At 35.7% G+C, this 1,372-nt stretch overlaps 1 pseudogene; it reads right to left on the bottom strand.

The window, feature by feature from the left end:
- Positions 1-276: 276 nt before the first annotated feature.
- LOC131410015 (serum response factor-binding protein 1-like) lies at positions 277-1,135 on the bottom strand (annotated as a pseudogene).
- Positions 1,136-1,372: the final 237 nt, after the last annotated feature.

The raw sequence follows: 1,372 nt of genomic DNA, 5'->3' as shown, positions 1-1,372 counted from the left end.
CCCTCTTGCTAGCAAGCTGTAATAAAAAAAGTCTTTTTTATCCTACCACCTTGCCTCTTGACTATTGGCATGTCTTGCGGCAAGCAGAAGGCCCCACGTTGTGTAGTAACAACCCCTCCAAAGAGACTTAGTCACATACATGTTTAAATAATAGGCTAGTTAAAAAAAAAAAAGAATGAAAAAGAGTTTTTAGATGGAAATGTTCACAGAGTTCATTATTCAATCATTAAATGTAAATTTTTCCTCTAAAACAACAATTTTAGATTGCTATTCTTTTCACTTCTTGCTTGCTTCCCATGGAGGATGAAGGGGCACCTGAAACTGCTGTTTTGTATTTTTAAAGAAACTGATTCTTGATCCGAGGTTCATTTTGCCAAAAATGTGTAGTTTTCTTTTCAGAGCCTGTTGTTCACCATAATTTCTTACAGAGCTTTTAGATCCAGATGAAAACTGGAAAAGCACTGATTCAAATTTCCTGGCTTCTGCACTTGACTTGTTTTTGTCATTTCTTATATCCTGATAGGTTTCAAGTATATCTTTTTTGGATTAGCGCTTTTAGGGGTTTTTTTGTTCCTTAACTGAAGAAAGGCAACTACTTTCCTTCTTTCATAACGAAGAATGACTTTCCCAGGGAAGAAGTCATCACCACTGTCACTATCCTTAGACATGGAAGACTGTTCATAAAACCTTTCTTATTCACGTAATTCTTCCCCATCACTCTTACCACCAAGAGGGCTATTGGACTCTTGGTGTGTTGTTTTTTTTTTTTGGTTTGACTTGATGTTTTCATTTTGAGGTCAGCAGGTGACTTCTGGGGCTCAGGGGAAACTACCAATTCCTTTTCTGAAGGCTTTGATGAAGAATTTGGAATGTCCACTACTTTGGGTCTGTGTTCCATCTTGGCTATTTTTTTGTTTGAATTATTTATTGGTTTCTTTGCCAATATTTTGGCTTCTTTCCCTTTTTGTTCGCTAATGATAGATACTTCATGCTGTAACTTACTTGCATCGTCATTTGAACACAAAGTGTCCTTGGAATGATTTTCTTCTGAAGCATTCTTTAATGACTTAACTTCAGCAACATTTTGGCTTGCATCTTCTAAAACTTTGATAGCAGCTTTTAGCATTCTTTTCATTTTTGAAAAAAATCATTGAATCCTGATGAAGACAGCAGAACTTTGATTCTGTGATTCACAGATGTTTTAGACAGATACTAAGTTGAAGATATCAATTTCACTCCCTTTATTTAACAGAGGAACAAAGTAAATTACTTTCAGAGTCAAAGAGATGATTATTGTTAGAGTAGGAGGAGATTCCAAATCTCTTAATTTCCAATGCTCTTTCCACTGCATCATGCTGCTTCTTAAGGACTT

This window comes from Diceros bicornis, chromosome 1 (assembly GCF_020826845.1).
Source record: "Diceros bicornis minor isolate mBicDic1 chromosome 1, mDicBic1.mat.cur, whole genome shotgun sequence".
Taxonomy (NCBI): Eukaryota; Metazoa; Chordata; class Mammalia; order Perissodactyla; family Rhinocerotidae; genus Diceros; species Diceros bicornis.
Note: the sequence above shows the minus strand (reverse complement) of the source record. Positions and strands in the feature narration are given on the sequence as shown.